This window comes from Salmo trutta, chromosome 12, assembly GCF_901001165.1.
Source record: "Salmo trutta chromosome 12, fSalTru1.1, whole genome shotgun sequence".
In the NCBI taxonomy this organism is placed as follows: domain Eukaryota; kingdom Metazoa; phylum Chordata; class Actinopteri; order Salmoniformes; family Salmonidae; genus Salmo; species Salmo trutta.
The window spans coordinates 27,469,305-27,489,838 of NC_042968.1; the positions used below are offsets into that span (position 1 = coordinate 27,469,305).

At 49.3% G+C, this 20,534-nt stretch overlaps 1 pseudogene; it reads left to right on the forward strand.

Moving 5' to 3' along the window:
* The first annotated feature begins 2,311 nt into the window (after positions 1 to 2,311).
* Positions 2,312 to 20,534, forward strand: part of LOC115204755 (uncharacterized) — a 45,613-nt pseudogene continuing 27,390 nt past the window's right edge.

Genomic DNA, 20,534 nt, shown 5'->3' on the forward strand with positions numbered 1-20,534 from the left:
CACACACACAAACACAGATGCAAGTACATGCCTGCGCGCGCACACACACACACACACACACACACACACACACACACACACACACACACACACACACACACACACACACACACACACACACACAGAGAGACACACACACATACTGCCTTGGGGTTCTGCTCTGTTCTGTTCGGCCTGCCTGGGAAATGGGATCCAGTCTCCCTCTAAGCCTGCTACTCCCCTGGTGCCAGAGAGCAGGACTGTACCTTCACATACAGAGAGATACTGCAGGCCAGGACACATGGTTGTTGTTATTGACTTGTTTGCATGGAGAGAATGTGTAACATGCAACATGGACATGTACTTGGAATAGGACAAGCAGGGAGTAGTGATGTTTTGCTATTGTGTTTCAGTGATTTGGGATGAGTTGGTCCTGAAATGATCTGACCACAACACAGAGCCTCACTGTCCTATGGTTGACCGTTAGAGAAACGGGGTCCGGCACACTGTGCTTACTAACATTAAGGGTATGATAGGAAGTGTGCACATCGACTGGGGCCCCTGCTTATTCAATCAGAGCAAGTTAATAATAGCAGAGAATAACGCCCTTTGAATGTTATTTTAATTGGTTTATAAATTATGCCAATTATGCACCGGAATTCCCCCTCTAAATCACCTTCACTAATCTGCTTGAAGAGTCAGAGAAATCAAATGGAGTGGTGACACCGAGTCAAACACTGATGTGAGACACACAGAGGCCAGGAGACTGACAGCACGAGTGTGTTTGTGGTGTGTGTGTGTTCCTGTGTGTGTGTTCCTGTGAGTGTGTATGTAAATGTGTGTTCCTGTGTGTGTGTTCCTGTGTGTGTGTGAGTTTCTGTGTGGGTGTTTGTGTGTTCCTGTGAGTGTGTATGTAAGTGTGTGTTCCTGTGTGTGTGTTCCTGTGTGTGTGTTCCTGTGCGTGTGTATGTAAGGGTGTGTTTCTGTGTGTGTGTGAGTTTCTGTGTGGGTGTGTGTGTGTTCCTGTGAGTGTGTATGTAAGTGTGTATGTAAGTGTGTGTTCCTTTGTGTGTGTGTGTGTGTGTGTGTGTGTGTGTGTGTGTTACTGCGCTGCAGATCATGTGAATACGGCAGCCCAATTGGATTATCAGATTAGCACCAGAAATGCCCCCTGACCTCTGAAGCAGGCAGTCAGACACTGGAAGTCTTTGCCTGGCTGACAGTGACGTTGCTTATGGCATGTCGTCCTGTCGGCTGCCCCCCCCCCCCCCCCCCAGGGTAGTCACACCCTTTACCTGTAGGAAGGGCACTGTAGTCAGAAAAACAACAAAATGTCGGATTAGAATTATGTAGAGGATTAGCCTAGCTCACCCACTGCAACAATAATCTGGACAGAACAGATTACGGCCTATGTTTAATCCCTATCCTCTTCATTGTAACGCAATGGAAATGGATGAGTCTATTCTTCAAATCACTATAATGTCATGGTAATGCTTATTAATACGAGTGACCATATTGGGACTGAGAGACTGAAAAACAGCTTCTATCTCAAGGCCATCAGACTGTTAAACAGCCATCACTTGCACATTAGAGGCTGCTGCCTATATACATAGACTTGAAATCACTATCCACTTTAATAAATGGAACACTAGTCACTTTAATAATGTTTACATATATTTTGCATTACTCATCTCATATGTATATACTGTATTCTATTCTAGTCTACTGTATCTTAGTCTATGCCGCTCTGACATTGCTCGTTCATATATTTATTTACATTACATTTACATTTACGTCATTTAGCAGACGCTCTTATCCAGAGCGACTTACAAATTGGTGCATTCACCTTATGATATCCAGTGGAACAACCACTTTACAATAGTACATCTATATCTTTTTTTGGGGGGGGGGGGTTAGAAGGATTACTTTATCCTATTCCTTAAAGAGGTGGGGTTTCAGGTGTCTACGGAAGGTGGTGATTGACTCCGCTGTCCTGGCATCGTGAGGGAGCTTGTTCCACCATTGGGGTGCCAGAGCAGCGAACAGTTTTGACTGGGCTGAGCGTGAACTGTGCTTCCGCAGAGGTAGGGGGGCCAGCAGGCCAGAGGTGGATGAATGCAGTGCCCTTGTTTGTGTATAGGGACTGATCAGAGCCTGAAGGTACGGAGGTGCCGTTCCCCTCACAGCTCCGTAGGCAAGCACCATGGTCTTGTAGCAGATGCGAGCTTTATATAGTTCAGTTCTCAGTTTAGACCCAGCGTTCTTTATTGTGGTACATTCTGATCGTTGTCAGACACTAGTCTGTTGGGCTATAAAAAATAAAAGTGGGAGGATGAACGCTATGATTTGTCAACTCCAACACATCCAAAACAAGAGTTTCCAACCGTGGCGGGACTACATAAAGCTAGTGGACCTAGTGCGGGAGATGCTGTTAGGCAAGTTCACCTCAGAACCGACAACCGTTGACGATCATGACTCTGGGATATGCTCGACCATGGTGGAACATGAAGAGTTTCCGCCGTGAGCCTTGCTGTCACAGATAACACCTGTGGTGACACCACCCCTACGGCACCAAATGGAACCACTGGATTCTGAAATCATCCCCTTGCGTAAAGGTGCTCCTTTAGGTCCATGCAGCACCAAGGGTCCCGAGCCCCCTACAGCAGCATTCAGACCCTCTCAGATCACCTGAGCGCAAGTTCTGCAGCTTCTGCAAACAGAACGGTGAGTCTGAGTCTGTGTTTGCGTCCCACAGCCTCAAGGACCAGGATGGGGACGTGAAGTGCCCGTACCTGCAGCTGTATGTCTGCCCTCTCTGCGGGGCCAAGCCCACACCAAGTGCCATTGTCCCTGGAAGAATTTCATTGGACTCTATGTAAACTGGAAACCAAATATCCTGAGGCTGCATTTATTGTAGCTGTGAATTTTTACAAGGCTAATCTGAAAACAAGGCTCCCTAAATTTTATCAGCATATCGAATGCGCGACCCGGGCTGGCAAAATTCTGGATCATTGTTACTCTAACTTCCCCGACGCATGCAAAGCCCTCCCTCGCCCTCCTTTCGGCAAATCTGACCACGACTCCATTTTGTTGCTCCCAGCCTATAGATAGAAACTAAAACAGGAAATGCCCGTGCTCAGGTCTGTTCAACGCTGGTCCGACCAGTCTGATTCCACGCTTCAAGATTGCTTCGATCACGTGGACTGGGACATGTTCTGGATAGTGTCGAACAACAACATTGATGTATATGCTGATTCAGTGAGCGAGTTTATTAGCAAGTGTATCGGTGATGTTGTACCCACGGCGAATATTAAAACCTTCCCCAACCAGAAACCATGGATTGATGGCAGCATTCCCACAAAACTGAAAGCGTGAACCACTGCTTTTAATCAGGGCAAGGCGACCAGAAACATGACCGAATACAAAACAGTGTAGCTATTCCCTCCGCAAAGCAATCAAACAAGCGTCAATATAGAGACAAAGTAGAGTCGCAGTTCAACGGCTCAGACACGAGAGGTATGTGGCAGGGTCTACAGTCAATCACGGACCCCGATGTCTTGCTCCCAGACAAACCAAACATCTTCTTTGCTTTCTTTGAGGACAATACAGTGCCACCGACACGGCCCGCTACCAAAACCTGCGGGCTCTCCTTCACCACAGCCAACGTGAGTAAAACATTTAAATGTGTTAACCCTCGCAAGGCTGTCGGCCCAGACGGCATCCCTAGCAATGTCCTCAGAGCATGCGCAGACCAGCTGGCTGGTGTGTTTACGGACATATTCAATCAATCCCTATCCCAGGCTGCTGTTCCCACATGCTTCAAGAGGGCCACCATTGTTCCTGTTCCCAAGAAAGCTAAGGTAACTGAGCTAAATGACTATCGCCCCATAGCACTCACTTCCGTCATCATGAAGTGCTTTGAGAGACTAGTCAAGGATCATATCACCTCCAACCTACCTGACACCCTAGACCCACTCCAATTTGCTTACCGCCCCAATAGGTCCACAGACAACACAATCACAATCACACTGCACACTGCCCTAACCCATCTGGACAAGAGGAATACCTATGTAAGAATGCTGTTCATCGACTACAGCTCAGCATTTAACACCATAGTACCCTCCAAACTCATCATTAAGCTCGAGACCCTGGGTCTTGACCCCACCCTGTGCAACTGGGTCCTGGACTTTCTGACGGGACGCCCCCAGGTGGTGAGGGTAGGAAACAACATCTCCACCCCGCTGAACCTCAACACTGGGGCCCCACAAGGGTGCGGTCTCAGCCCTTTCCTGTACTCCCTGTTCACCCATGAATGCGTGGCCATGCACGCCTCCAACTCAATCATCAAGTTTGCAGACGACACTACAGTGCTAGGCTTGACGACGAGACGGCCTACAGGGAGGAGGTGAGGGCCCTCGGAGTGTGGTGTCAGGAAAATAACTTCACACTCAACGCCAACAAAACAAAGGAGATGATCGTGAACTTCAGGAAACAGCAGAGGGAGCACCCCCCTATCCACATCGACAGGACAGTAGTGGAGAAGGTGGATAGTTTTACGTTCCTCGGCGTACACATCACAGATAAACTGAAATGGTCCACCCACACAGACAGCATGGTGAAGAAGGTGCAACAGTGCTTCTTCAACCTCAGGAGGCTGAAGAAATTTGGCTTGTCACCCAAAACCCTCACAAACTTTCACAGATCGAGAGCATCCTGTTGGGCTGTATCACCACCTGGTACGGCAACTACTCCGCCCACAACCGTAAGGCTCTCCAGAGGGTGGCGAGGTCAGCACAACGCATCACCGGGGGCAAACTACCTGCCCTCCAGGACACCTACATCACCCGATGTCACAGGAAGGCCAAAAGATCATCAAGGACAACAACCACCTGAGCCACTGCCTGTTCACCCCGCTATCATCCAGAAGGCGAGGTCAGTACAGGTGCATCAAAGCTCGGACCGAGAGACTGAAAAACAGCTTCTATCTCAAGGCCATCAGACTGTTAAACAGCCATCACTAACATTGAGTGGCTGCTGCCAACATACTGACTCAAATCTCTAGCCACTTTAATAATTAAAAATTGGATGTAATAAATGTGTCACTAGTCACTTTAAACAATGCCACTTTATATAATGTTTACATTACCTACATTACTCATCTCATATGTATATACTGTACTCCATACCATCTACTTCATCTTGCCTTTGCCGTTCGGTCATCGCTCATCCATATATTTCTATGTACATATTCTTATTCATTCCTTTGTTGTTGTGAAATTGTTAGATTACTTGTTAGATATTAATGCATGGTCAGAACTAGAAGCACAAGCATTTCGCTACACTCGCATTAACATCTGTTGACCATGTGTATGTGACCAACAAAATTTGATTTGATTTGATTTGACCTACAGCTCTGTCTATGTCACGTCCAGTGGTGTAAAGTACTTTAGTAAAATACTGGAAAGTACTACTTAAGTAGTTTTTGGGGGTATCTGTACTTTACTTGGGTTCCCAAGTGGCGCAGCGGTCTAAGGCACTGCATCTCAGTGCTTGTGACGTCACTACAGACACCTTGGTTTGAATCCAGGCTGTATCACAACTGGCCGTGATTGGGAGTCCCATAGGGCGGCTGTAACGGCTGTCTTCTGAAATGAACCAAGGCGCAGCAGGTATGTGAATACTCATTTTTTATTACCAAAACAAAAGGAGTAGAGCATCCACAGGAACAACACAAAAGGGTGACACCAGTGACAGTTCTGCAGGCTATAAAAGCAGTGCAAAAAACAACCACCCACAACCCCAAAGAAAAACACACACACCTATATAGGACTTCCAATCAAAGGCAACTCAACACACCTGCCTTCAATTGGAAGTCCCAAATCAACAATCAAACATTCACATACACAAAAACTGTCACGTCCTGACCCCACTACCCCCTCTACTGGTCAGGACGTGACAGTACCCCCCCCTCAAGGTGCAGACGCCGGGATGCACCTAAAAAAGGAAAACAAGAAAATCCCCAACAAAATTTAAGACCTAAACAATAAGGGAGGGAAGGGAGGGTGGCTGCCGTCACCGACGGCACTGTGCTACACCCTCCCTCCCCAACCCACCTATCCTGGAGGTGGCTCAGGTGCAGGACGTGGACCTCGCTCCACCTTCGGCGTCGCCCACTTTGTTGGCGCCAATAGCTGCGCCGGGCAGACGGGCCACTCGGGCTGACCCTGGCAGACGGACCACTCTGGCTGGGTCGGAAGACATGCGGGCCACTCGGGCTGGGCCGGAAGGCATGCGGGCCACTCGGGCTGGGCCGGAAGGCATGCGGGCCACTCGGGCTGGGCCGGAAGGCATGCGGGCCACTCGGGCTGGGCCGAAAGGCATGCGGGCCACTCGGGCTGGGCCGGAAGGCAGGAGGGCCACTCGGGCTGGGCCGGAAGGCAGGAGGGCCACTCGGGCTGGGCCGGAAGGCAGGAGGGCCACTCGGGCTGGGCCGGAAGGCAGGAGGGCCACTCGGGCTGGGCCGGAAGGCAGGAGGGCCACTCGGGCTGGACCGGAGGGCAGGAGGGCCACTCGGGCTGGACCGGAGGGCAGGAGGGCCACTCGGGCTGGACCGGAGGGCAGGAGGGCCACTCGGGCTGGGCCGGAAGGCAGGAGGGCCACTCGGGCTGGGCCGGAGGGCAGGAGGGCCACTCGGGCTGAACCGGAGGGCAGGAGGGCCACTCGGGCTGGACCGGAGGGCAGGAGGGCCACTCGGGCTGGACCGGAGGGCAGGAGGACCACTCGGGCTGGACCGGAGGGCAGGAGGACCACTCTGGCAGATCCTGACAGGCCGGGCACCCTGGCAGATCAGGGCAGGCGGGCACCTCTGGCAGAACAGGGCAGTCTGGCCACTCTGGCAGAACAGGGCAGTCTGGCCACTCTGGCAGAACAGGGCAGTCTGGCCACTCTGGCAGAACAGGGCAGTCTGGCCACTCTGGCAGAACAGGGCAGTCTGGCCACTCTGGCAGAACAGGGCAGTCTGGCCACTCCGGCAGTACAGGGCAGTCTGGCCACTCCGGCAGTACAGGGCAGTCTGGCCACTCCGGCAGTACAGGGCAGTCTGGCCACTCCGGCAGTACAGGGCAGTCTGGCTACTCTGGCAGTACAGGGCAGTCTGGCCACTCTGGCAGTACAGGGCAGTCTGGCCACTCTGGCAGTACAGGGCAGTCTGGCCACTCCGGCAGTTCAGGGCAGTCTGGCCACTCCAGCAGTTCAGCGCAGTCTGGCCACTCCGGCAGTTCAGCGCAGTCTGGCCACTCCGGTAGTTCAGCGCAGTCAGGCCACTCCGGCAGTTCAGCGCAGTCTGACCACTCCGGCGACTGTTGACTGGCGGGCAGCTCCGACGACTGTTGACTGGCGGGCAGCTCCGACGACTGTTGACTGGCGGGCAGCTCTGACGACTGTTGACTGGCGGGCAGCTCTGACGACTGTTGACTGGCGGACAGCTCTGACGACTGTTGACTGGCGGGCAGCTCTGGTGATGGTTGACTGGCGGGCAGCTCTGGTGACTGTTGACTGGCGAGGCAGCTCTGGTGACTGTTGACTGGCGGGCAGCTCTGGTGACTGTTGACTGGCGAGGCTGGGCTGACGCACTAGACTCCTGATGCGTGGGGCTGGTATTGGACTTGCCAGCCTGGAGACACGCACCTCCATGCTAGTGTGTCTAGCGGGAAACACCGGACCAAAAGGGCGCACTGGCGTTCTTGAGTGCAGGGTTGGCATCACCCCTTCCGGCTCGATGCTGCCCTTACCCTGGCACCTGCGGGGCGCTGGTACTGGGCGAACTGGGCTGTGCGTCCGTATAGGCGAGATGGTGCGTACCACAGCGTAACATGGCGCCCTCCACCTCATACGCACCTCCCTGTAATCACGGGTAGCTGGCTTACGGCTCTTCCCTGGCCTGGCCAAGCTACCCGTGTGCCCCCCCCCAAAAAAATCTTGGGGCTGCCTCTCGGGTTTCCTACCCAACCGTGTTCCAGCAAAACATTCCCGTTGGTTCCTCTGTCCAGCTGCCTCCACTCTCCTGAGTGCCTCCACCTGTTCCCATGGGAGGCGATCCCTTCCGGCCAGGATCTCTTCCCAGGTGTAGGCTCCCTTGCCATCCAGGACGTCCTCCCATGTCCATTCCTCCTTTTTTTTCTCCTGTGGCTTCCTCCTCTTCTGCTGCTTGGTCCTGGTTTGGTGGGTGGTTCTGTAACGGCTGTCTTCTGAAATGAACCAAGGCGCAGCAGGTATGTGAATACTCATTTTTTATTACCAAAACAAAAGGAGTAGAGCATCCACAGGAACAACACAAAAGGGTGACACCAGTGACAGTTCTGCAGGCTATAAAAGCAGTGCAAAAAACAACCACCCACAACCCCAAAGAAAAACACACACACCTATATAGGACTTCCAATCAAAGGCAACTCAACACACCTGCCTTCAATTGGAAGTCCCAAATCAACAATCAAACATTCACATACACAAAAACTGTCACGTCCTGACCCCACTACCCCCTCTACTGGTCAGGACGTGACAGCGGCACAGAATTAGCCCAGCGTCGTCCAGGTTTGGCCGGTGTAGGCCGTCTTTGTAAATAAGAATTTGTTCTAACTGACTTGCCTAGTTAAATACAGGTTTTTACTTTTACTTTTTGGCTTTATGTATTCTTAATTCTATTCCTTTACTTAGATTTGTGTGTATTGGGTATATGTTGTGAAATTGTTAGATATTACTTGTTAGATATTACTGGACTATCGGAGCTAGAAACACAAGCATTTCGCTACACCCGCAATAACATCTGACCAATACAATTTGATTTGATTTGATTTATAGAACAATTATGAAAAAACGGTAATACAAGTTAATGATATTTATCATAAAAGTTTCCCTTAGACTTTATTTCTTTTGATAATAGGGTGTTATTCTGGTTGTGTTCCGACCACCAGGAAGTGGATGATTTATCCTCGTGTGAAGCAGCAGCAGAGCCACCTTTGAGAATAACGCTGGATTGTTTTTAATGGCCTGCAGTAATGTGTGGACACATTTTCTCCAGGTCAGCGAACGACAGCCGTCTAACTAACCTGCTGACGGCCACCAGAACCCACACTCACTTTATGATTCATTTCATCTCCTGTGTGCGTGTGTGTGTGTGTGTGTGTGTGTGTGTGTGTGTGTGTGTGTGTGTGTGTGTGAGTGTGTGTGTCCATGTCAGCCACTGTGTGTGTGTGTTCTTGTGTGTGTCTGTGTTTCTGGCCGAGCGACAAATGCAAGTTATTTACAGGTGGCTGCTGCTGCTGTTGTTACTAATCCATTAGAACAACTCACAGGACCAGGTTCACCAGTAGCTGTTACTTAAACAAGCATAAAGACAGAGCACACCACTGTTGCCAAAAGTCTTTGAACAAAATGACTTCCTCTCCTCAAGCACACCACAGGTTTAATTATGTGTTGCAGAACATATAACAGGACAGACAATTTGTAGTGGGAAATCATATTTCCATTGGAAGGGGATTAGGACCTAACCAGTGATTTATAAAGAGGAATGTCATAATTGTATTTTTCACAGAGCTTCAAGGATTGTGTTTCAGCTAATGGTTGTCGGGCTGAAAGCACTAATTAGTTTTTGTAGTCGACTGTCACCGGCAGAGAAAGAAAAGGTGCCACAATAAACATGTTCCCACCGTGGGCTCTAAAGCCTGTAATTTGAATCAATGCTTCTGTATTAGGTTGTGGGAATTCTAAACGTTTCAACAACATGCAGAGATGTAATTGCGTGGTTGTCTCACCCACACCTTGGCTTGAGTAGAGGGACTCTGACAACAACGATTACTAGGATACCCCCCTATTTTACAAATCACATTGCAGGCTTTATGAAATTATAAACATCCACGACCTGAGTATTCTATTGTTATTGTTGGAAAAAATTGCCATGAGGCAGGGGCAAAAGCAACTAAACCAACGTCATCATTTTTAAATCTGTATTTGTTTTGTGACAGAAGCCATATTATATCTGAAGAGGGAACTACATATAATATGCTAAAGCAGCACATTAAATCTTTGGTTTAGGCACATGCTCCCCACAGAGCAATAATACTGATATTTTCAAAGAGATTAAAAACGCTTAAGAAGCAAGAACTTACATACTTGTCCAAACACAAAATAAATCACTGACACACACACACACACACACACACACACACACACACACACACACACACACACACACACACACACACACACACACACACACTTTTTTACTACCTTGTGGGGACCAAACAATTGATTCCCGTTCAAAATCCTATTTTCCTTAACCCCTTCACCATAAGCTTTACCCTAACCTTAACACCAACCTTAACCCCAAACCCTTTAACAAAATCCTAACCCTAAACCTAACCCCAAAGCCTAAAATGGCATTTTTCCTTGTGAGGATAGTAAAACCAAACACACACACACACACACACAACCAAGTGTTGTTTTTCTTTTTTGCTCTTGCCCTACATAAAAAAGGAGAAAAAAATATGTTGTATTTGTTTACATAAAATTATGTAAACATATGCTGTTACCTTTTTTCAGTTTTGCCATGAGCAGACAAAGGGGTCTGGTGGCCTGAGCTGAAAGACCTTCCAGGTCTGGAATTTTCCATCTCCCACTTGGGGCTTAAACATGACAATTAGGGAGGGTCACATGGTCCCTTTATTCATGGCTTATTCAGCAGTGGGTGAAAACATAAGGATACAGAGGCTCGACCGTCTCTGAGAGAGGTGAGGTAGCTAGGCTGGCGGAGTGGGGCAGCGCCAGGTGCTCTTCTCTTTTAGTCTACACCCCGGTCTTCTAGTCTACACCCCACTCATATGTCTTCATGTGAGTCACACTCCATAGTCATTAGGAATGAAGGAGGCCATCCTGGCCCCCGGCCCTTAGCAACAGACACTCTGCCAAATGACACCTTCCTGTCAACAAACAACAGACAGCAGCAGAAGCCTCTCCCTTCCTTGACACTGATACCTCCTCCTCCTCTACTCTCCCTGTCTCTGACCCAACTGGACCACACTGACTCCTGCTGCCTGGATCACCCCCACTAACCCCCCAACTGGACCACACTGACTCCTGCTGCCTGGATCACCCCCACTAACCCCCCAACTGGACCACACTGACTCCTGCTGCCTGGATCACCCCCACTAACCCCCCAACTGGACCACACTGACTCCTGCTGCCTGGAACACCCCCACTAACCCCCCAACTGGACCACACTGACTCCTGCTGCCTGGATCACCCCCACTAACCTCCCAACTGGACCACACTGACTCTGCTGCCTGGATCACCCCCACTAACCCCCCAACTGGACCACACTGACTCCTGCTGCCTGGATCACCCCCACTAACCCCCCAACTGGACCACACTGACTCCTGCTGCCTGGATCACCCCCACTAACCCCCCAACTGGACCACACTGACTCCTGCTGCCTGGATCACCCCCACTAACCCCCCAACTGGACCACACTGACTCCTGCTGCCTGGACCACCCCCACTAACCCCCCAACTGGACCACACTGACTCCTGCTGCCTGGATCACCCCCACTAACCCCCCAACTGGACCACACTGACTCCTGCTGCCTGGATCACCCCCACTAACCCCCCAACTGGACCACACTGACTCCTGCTGCCTGGATCACCCCCACTAACCCCCCAACTGGACCACACTGACTCTGCTGCCTGGGCCACCCTCATTGGACCACACTGACTCCTGCTGCCTGGGCCACCCTCACTGGACCACACTGACTCCTGCTGCCTGGACCACCCCCACTGGACCACACTGACTCCTGCTGCCTGGATCACCCCCACTAACCCCCCAACTGGACCACACTGACTCATGCTGCCTGGACCACCCCCACTAACCCCCCAACTGGACCACACTGACTCTGCTGCCTGGGCTACCCTCACTGGACCACACTGACTCCTGCTGCCTGGGCCACCCTCACTGGACCACACTGACTCCTGCTGCCTGGGCCACCCTCACTGGACCACACTGACTCCTGCTGCCTGGACCACCCCCCACTGGACCACACTGTCTCATGCTGCCTGGACCACCCCCACTGGACCACACTGACTCATGCTGCCTGGACCACCCCCACTGGACCACACTGACTCATGCTGCCTGGACCACCCCCACTGGACCACACTGTCTCATGCTGCCTGGACCACCCCCACTGGACCACACTGATTCATGCTGCCTGGACCACCCCCACTGGACCAGACTGATTCATGCTGCCTGGACCACCCCCACTGGACCACACTGACTCATGCTGCCTGGACCACCCCCACTGGACCACACTGACTCATGCTGCCTGGACCACCCCCACTGGACCACACCGATTCATGCTGCCTGGACCACCCCCACTGGACCACACTGACTCCTGGTACTCTAACTTCCGCGATGCATACAAATCCCTTCCCCGCCTTGCCTCCCTTCGGCAAATCTGACCACGACGCCATCTTGCTCATCCCGGCTTATAAGCAGAATCTCAAACAGGTGGTACCAGTGACGAGAACCATTCAACGCTGGTCTGACCAATCGGAAGCCACGCTCCAAGATTGTTTTGATCACACGGACTGGAATATGTTCCGGTCAGCCTCAGAGAATGACATTGATCTATACGCTGACTCGGTGAGTGCGTTTAGAAATAAGTGCATTGGAGATGTCGTACCCACTGTGACTATTAAAACCTACCCTAACCAGAAACCATGGATGGATGGCGGCATTTGCAAAAAACTGAAAGCACGATCCACCGCATTTAACCATGGAAAGAGGTCTGGTGATATGGCTGAATATAAACAGTGTAGTTATTCCCTCCACAAGTCAATCAAACAAGCGAAATGCCGGTACAGGGACAAGGTGGAGGCGCAATTCAATTGCTCAGACACGAGACGTATGTCGCAGGGTCTACAGGAAATCACAGACTACAAAAACAAAAACAGCCACGTCACGGATACCGACGTCACGCTTCCAGACAAACTAAACACCTTCTTTGCCCTCTTTGTGGACAATACAGTGCCACCGTTGCGGCTCGCTAACAAAGACTGCACCCCCCCCCCTCCTTCTCAGTGGCTGACGTGAGTAAAACATTTAAACATGTTAACCCTCGCAAGGCTGCTGGCCCAGACGGCATCCCTAGCCGCATCCTCGGAGCATGTGCAGACCAGCTGTCTGGTGTGTTTACGGACATATTTAATAGCTCCCTATGCCAGTCTGTTGTCCCCACATGCTTCAAGATGGCTACCATTGTTCCTGTACCCAAGAAGGCAAAGATAACTAAACTAAATGAATACCACCCCGTAGCACTCACTTCTGTCATCATGAAGTGCTTTGAGAGGCTAGTCAAGGATCATATCACCGCCACCTTACCGGTCACCCTAGACCCACTTCAGTTTGCATACCGCCCCAATAGGTCCACAGATGACGCAATCGCCATCACACTGCAGACTGCCCTAACCCACTCGGAGTGTGGTGTCAGGAAAACAACCTCTCACTCAACGTCAAAAAAACTAAGGAGATGATCGTGGACTTCAGGAAAGAGCAGAGGGAGCACCCCCCTATCCACATCGAAGGGAGAAGGTAGAAACTTTTAATTTCCTGGGCGTACACATCACAGACAAACTGAAATGGTCCACCCACACAGACAGTGTGGTGAAGAAGGCGCAACAGCACCTCTTCAACCTCAGGAGGCTGAAGACATTTGGCTTGTCACCCAAAACCCTGACAAACTTTTACAGATGCACAATCGAGAGCATCCTGTCGGATTGTATCACAGCCTGGTATGGCAACTGCTCCGCCCTCAACTGCAAGGCTCTCCAATGGGTGGTGCGGTCTGAACAACGCATCACCAGGGGCAAACTACCTGCCCTCCAGGACACCTACAGCATCCGATGTCACAGGAAGGCCAAAAAGATCAAGGACAACAACCACCCGAGCCACTGCCTGTTCCCACCACTATCATCCAGAAGGCAAGGTCAATACAGGTGCATCAAAGCTGGGACCGAGAGATTGAGAAATAGCTTCTATCTCAAGGCCATCAGACTGCTAAACAGCAGTCACTAACTGAGAGAGGCTGCTGCCTACAGTGAGACCCAATCGCTGGACACTTTAATAAATGGATCACTAGTCAATTTAAACAATGCCACTTTAAATAATGCCACTTTATATCTTACATTACTCATATCACATGTATATACTGTATTTTATACCATCTACTGCACCTTGCCTATGCCGCTCAACCATCGCTCATCCATATACTTATATCTACATTTTCATTCACCCCTTCATATTTGTGTGTATTAGGTAGTTGTTAGGTAATTGTTAGATTACTTGTTAGACTTGTGTGTATTAGGTAGTTGTTGGGAATTGTTAGAGTACTTGTTAGATATTACTGCACTGTTGGAACTAGAAGCACAAGCATTTCGCTACACTCGCATTAACATCTGCATGTGACCGTGTTCCACTAACACTCCCACTAACCCCCCACTGGACCACACTGACTCCTGCTGTCCGGAACACCCTCACTAACCCCCAATGGACCACACTGACTCCTGCTGCCTGGAACACCCCCAATAACCCCCCACTGGACCACACTGACTCCTGCTGCCTGGAACACCCCCACTGGACCACCCCCACTGGACAACACTGACTCCTGCTGCCTGGAACACCCCCACTAAATCCCCACTGGACCACACTGACTCCTGCTGCCTGGAACACCCCCACTAAATCCCCACTGGACCACTCTCTGACCACTGAGACCACCATAGATCATCTCTGTGATAGACAAAAAAAATGTGTTTGAGGGCCGACTTGTGATTACTAATATGAATAAACACGTTTTGGAGAAGCTACTGTGAATACAGAAATTACAATAAAAAATAGGAAATTAATTAATTATGAAGAAAAGAAAGAAACATTATTTACCTGCCTCGCCTTCTAAATCACTGGAATTTCATTACCCGTGTGTAAACAGGTTTTGATATTTACAAAAATGTTACTTCACAAGCAATTGAATGTTCTGAATGAAAACACAGCATTATGTATAAATAAATACAACTCACAGACAACGACGCATACCATAATAAAACTGACTAGAGGATGACCAATTATACAGTCACCATATTACCCTGCAAGGCATTACCACACTCTACTCTCCATTCAGTTATACATACACACTCCCACACTGTCAGTAAAACACACACACACGCACACACACACACACACACACACACACACACACACACACACACACACACACACACACACACACACACACACACACACACACACACACACACGCATGCACGCGCACGCACACACACACACGCACGCACACAGTCAGTCAGTCACACATACAGACACAGGCACACACACAGTGACCTGCCTCTGTCTGGTCAGATAGCAGCGGAGGCCCTGGCCCCTATCACTCATTAGTTTACAAAAGCCGTCTGTGGCAGACATGAGGTCACTGCGGCTGTGCAGTGTGGCTTTGAAGGCAGGAAACACAGACAGCGTATTAGAAGGTAAAGTGCATCTGACTGGGACCAAGACAGAATACTTATTAACCCAGTGGGAGAGTGCTGCTACAGTGTCTGTCTCCACACACCTCTGGTTAGGAGTTAGGACTAGATACAGATCAACACACTGGGTGTGTGTAGCTAATGTTCAGGTCAGACAGTCTCTCACATACTGTTCCACTATGCCATCTCATCTCTCATCTGATTCTAGGGTCAGGGCAGATTATTTATTCATTCATTCTGGTATTGGGCTAATATGACCAGTGTTCTCAACCATTCTAGGAAACCATTTCAGCAATAACTAGAACGAACATTACATGTATTACATAATGTTCAAGCATGCACTGTTGGAGCTAGAAAACACAAGCATTTCGCTACACCCGTAATACACCAATAAAATTGCATTTGATTTGATTTGACACACTTTTGTGCTGAGTTAGTGTGTGAGGTTGTTGGTTTATCAAACGAAGGGAGATGTTTTCATTTCCTCCTCTCCCCTGGCTGGCCGGGTCGGGGGGGTCGGGGGACGGGGGTTGGGGGGCTGCCCACCAGAATGTACCTCCCCTGGCCCTCTGGCCTCGTTCAGAGTGTCACAGGCAGTGACTCACAGCCAAGAGAGCAAACAGGAAGGATGTTAACCACTACCACCACCAGCACAGCATTTCACCACCCTCTCCTCCGACCCCCACCTCCACTCCACAACTTAAGGAAGCCTGGATGAGTGCACGGCACGGCGATGACATCAGAGTTAGAGGAAAACACACACACAGCAGGAACAATGAGCAGCTCCAGAGGAGAGGATCAAAGTGGGCTGTTGAGGACTCTGAGCTCCTGTAGTGTCCAGACAGGAACACAGGACAGCACAAACAGACCTGGATCCAGGCTACACAGAACGCATACCTTCTGTCAAAGTCTGGGAAAAAAGAGGAAAAGATGGCGGGGGTAGTGGTTAAAGAGGGTGAGTGAGAGGGAGACAGAGAGAGAATGAGATAAAGAGAGAATGACAGAAAAAGAGACAGAGATAAAGAGAGAAGGTGAGAATTGGGTGTGTTGGTCAGTTGCCATCACTCACCTATGTCCTCACCAGAGAGTTTCTCTGTCACCCCGTGCCAGCACCTTGTCACCCTGCATCCCCACCACCCTGTCACTCTGTCCCCCTAGCTTGTGTCTCTGTCACCCCGTTGTCATGTTATCAGGCTCACCCCTGACCGTGTGTGTCCCAGGTATAGAAAAACAAAGAAGGTAGAGAAAGAGAGAGAGGGAGGGGGTTGTGCCTGGACATGTCTGTCTCCTTAGATCACAGGCCCCGGACATGAAGTGCTAATGCTATGTGTCCATAGATTTATGAGGGTGTGTTAGGGGTTAGGGTGTGTGTGCCGGTGTGTTTGTATGTGTGTGTGAGGTTGTGTGTGCATGTGTGTGTTGGGGGGGTATGGGCAGAGGAGCACACACTGGGGCTACCACTGAGTCACACACACACTACCCTGGGGGTAGCGCCTCTGTTCTGGTCACACACGATCTCACTGTCGTAGACTTTATGGATGACGGACACTACAATTATGACTACATACATTTATCCTAATTTATCCTGGCTACAGTTATCCTCAACCTGGGTGTCTGTCAACATCTGTATCTGTATGTTCATCACAAAAAGAAAGAGAGTCAAACTCATTCTGAGAAGATCCTATTCTTCCTAATTCCAGGAAGTGCTGTTGAGCCTCGGAAACAGGCTTCAAGACATTTCACACTCCATGGGAGTGAATCATAAAAGATGTGCTTCTAAAGTTCAGCTTTTTGAGAAAGGAGCCGGGCTGGTGGCGTCACATAGCACATTATTATGCCATGAGCCAAGGAATACGTCCCGAAAAGCACACATCGACCAATCAGACGCCTGGGATTCCATGGAACACTACCCATAATCCACTGAACAAATACATGTATCTAATACCATAACAACCCTCCACCGACACGCCAGAGACGCCAGAGTCAGGCCAAGAGGAGTGTGACGCATCCGTAGCAACACACCATAATTAACAGTGCCAGGATAGACTCTAAGTTTAGAAGACCCAGCAAGCTACCCCCATCCTCCCCTCCCCTTCAACCCACCTCCTCTCCTTCTTCACATGCCCCCACACTGATATTTAACAAAACATTCATCTTCTTGCCAGCTCTTCTAAGAATCCTGTGATGTAGCTGTGAGCTCCAGACGAGACTGGCTAATAGTAATTCCATTGTTCTGGTCGTTATTTATGCCTTGGCTGTACCAGGCATGATGAGGTAAGTTTTCTTTATGCTATTATTCACAACTGGTGATACATAAAGCCAGATTACACAAATGTCTCTCTGTTTCATAGCTCCGCTACCTCACACCCTCCTCCTCCATCTTTCCCTCCATCCCTCCACTGCCTTTCAATAGCACATTTCCCCTTTTCTCCCCTCTTTCTAAATCACCCACAGCATTTGCATGTGAATCGCTTGTATATCTTCTTTTATATGATGGCCCCCCAACTCAACTCAACCCAACCCTGCCCCAACTCAACCCAACCCCCATCACCAAAAAATGTAATGTTACTCTCCCATTCTCAGCCTGGCATGGCAGACGTTTTAATAAAAGAAGACAGGATTTATGAAATCAAGACGATACGTTTTTTTTCTGCCCTGAAAGATAAGCCATCGTCTGCTGATGTTACTGGGGTGATAATCCACATGGAATTTCTCCAGAGCACTTTTATTGACATTTTCAATTATCACTCTGCCAGGTCTTAGTGATCGACAGTGGAGCGGGAGTTGGGAGGCATATCATTACAATAGTGAACCATACTTGTGAATCAGACACAGGGGCCTGTTGGACTCTGCTCTGTTTGCCTGCTTGTGTGTGTGTGTGTGTGTGTGTGTGTGTGTGTGTGTGTGTGTGTGTGTGTGTGTGTGTGTGTGTGTGTGTGTGTGTGTGTGTGTGTGTGTGTGTGTGTGTGTGTGTGTGTGTGTGTGTTTGAGCCTGGTTCACAAGGAGACCAGTATGCCCCCGTAACGCACACGTAGACACATACACACACAGACACAGGTCTCTCCTCTCTGGGCCAGGGTTATTTACAACACCAGTGTAGTCCAGACCCTTTTCAGAGAAAGCACATGGTAAGGACCCAGAAAGCCAAACAAACAGGATGACCTCTTACATGCACAGTGCACAGGGTCATACTTGTTTTCCCTGCACTCTGATTAGATCCATTTACACAGACTCAAAAGCACTCCAGTTCTCTACCCCTGGCTAAGGTTACATACATCCCTGTAATAATTCAGACATGTATTGGATTTTATTTTTTTTCTCTTGCTTTTTCTTTCTCTTTTGGTGAGTTCTGCTGAGTTCTGCTTTGTTTCAAAAGCAGATCAACTTCAAAGCATTGAAAAGGACAGATTAATAGTTGAACAGAGATGCTATTTCATAAACTATTGAGTTTCGGTGCTATCACTCAAGGCTTTTTGTCTGACTGTGTGAGGAAGTGTGTGTGTGTGTGTGTGTGTGTGAGAGAGAGTGCATGCCTGTGTGTGCTTGTGCATATGTATGTATGTGTGTGTATGACTGTGTGTGTATGATTGTGTGTATGTGTGTGTGTGTGTGTGTGTGTGTGTGTGTGTGCGTGCGCATATGCGTGCGTGCGTGTGTGCGTGTGTGTGCGTGTGTGTGTGGGAGGAGGTGTAGTCAGGGCACAAAGGAAACCAGTTCAACCATAACAGCTGTTTACCCATGGCATGTATGAGTGCCCTCTTCCTCCCTCGCTCACCCTGTTGACATCATCCACTACATCTCTCCTTCCTGTCTCTCTCCCTCTCTTTTCTTTTGGATGGATTCTGTTATGACAAGTTTAATTGAGGGTTGTCAACCTATAGCAGTTTTGTAAATATTAGACTTGCGAAGAGCGCCGATTAGAGGAAATGGCCATGCAGTATGGTGTTCTTCGCTGAAGCACAATGTCTGTCTTTGTGAAGTGGATAGTTAGGAGCCATTTTGATACTTTGTCTCAATGACCCTTCATGCACTATAGATTCTATCTCATCCTGGCCTAGGAGTTGTATATCTATGTACTATACAGCTTTAAATAGGAAACAATCTCATCCAACTACAAGGACAGCTTTTCTTTGCTCTTTGTTTATTAATCATTGACCTGAGAGAACATTGAGTAACCATGGACATCAAGCCTATTCTTTTGAATATGAGCTGCTTATTATAGCCACCATTTTCTAACTTTTAATAAATGACTCACAGCTTTATAATGTCTATGGAAGTACACTTCTCATTAGAGCTGAACCAGGGCTGACACATCACCTATGATCTCTGATCTGTCCATGAAGCAGCTTCCCCATTGATCAGTCTCAAAACAACGCTTTAGTTCTCCTGATGACTTTTAATGTGTGAGTTTAACTGTGTCTTTCACACTGTGCCACACAGGTCAGGTCCTGCGTTATCCATTGGATGTTATTTTTAGGTAAAGGTGGAGGAGTGGGTGGTGTTTCGATTTTAGTCCACTGTTTGATTCATTAGTCAGAGCACTGTGTGTGTACTCGTGTGTGTGTGTAGTCTCCATTGTGTCGTGGTGGTGTGTGTGTAGTCTCCATTTTGTTGTGGTGTGTGTGTGTAGTCTCTATTGTGTCGTGGTGGTGTGTGTGCAGTCTCCATTGTGTCGTGGTGGTGTGTGTGTAGTCTCCATTGTGTTGTGGTGGTGTGTGTGTAGTCTCCATTGTGTCGTGGTGGTGTGTATGTAGACTCCATTGTGTCGTGGTGGTGTGTATGTAGTCTCCATTGTGTCGTGGTGGTGTGTGTGCAGTCTCTATTGTGTTGTGGTGGTGTGTGTGTAGTCTCCATTGTGTTGTGGTGGTGTGAGTGTAGTCTCCATTGTGTTATGGTGGTGTGTGTGTAGTCTCCATAGTGTTGTGGTGGTGTGTGTGTAGTCTCCATTGTGTCGTGGTGGTGTGTGTGTAGTCTGGGGG